General features: G+C 42.9%; 1 protein-coding gene across 1 annotated transcript in view; it reads left to right on the top strand.

Moving 5' to 3' along the window:
- LOC108687962 (neuronal acetylcholine receptor subunit alpha-7) overlaps positions 1-545 on the top strand; it is a 252,606-nt gene that overhangs the window by 140,685 nt on the left and 111,376 nt on the right. The window lies entirely within an intron of this gene.

Here is a 545-nt window from a genome sequence, read left to right as displayed (position 1 = left end):
TATATAAAATACAAACGGTCATAATTAAAGCCAAATGAATATTTAAAAATATATTTATATGAACATTTTTCTAATATTTTAATACTTTTCATATTTGGGAATTAATAAGTAATTAGTCCATTGTCGAAATTGCAACGATAAAAACATGCCTCAATTGCGGCTCTCGCCACTTAATTACCGTCCAATTACCAATTACGGGTGCATGCCTCGTTCTCGTTTAACGAGCTCGCGGCCAAATTTCCATGCAGAAAACTGCCGAATTATTAGAGAATTATTCTACTGGCATCTCATCATTTCACAGCGCGTGAAACGGGAATTCTCGTGAGATCCTCGGCGTTCTATCGATGTCGCTCTATCGATGTCGCAAATGGAGCCACTTTCATTGTCCGTTCGCCATCAGAGATCCCTTGCTGCCATGAGAGACTCGACCTGCCTCCTACCTCGTCCCAGCCGTGACCAGAAAAACCCCATCCCGCGCCCGTGATGGGCATCTCGCGGCTTCTTCTGTCCGACACAAAACTCACGAGTGCAATACACAATAGCGA

Source organism: Atta colombica, unplaced genomic scaffold, assembly GCF_001594045.1.
Source record: "Atta colombica isolate Treedump-2 unplaced genomic scaffold, Acol1.0 scaffold222, whole genome shotgun sequence".
NCBI lineage: Eukaryota > Metazoa > Arthropoda > Insecta > Hymenoptera > Formicidae > Atta > Atta colombica.
This window is presented reverse-complemented; position numbering and strand designations above follow the sequence as displayed.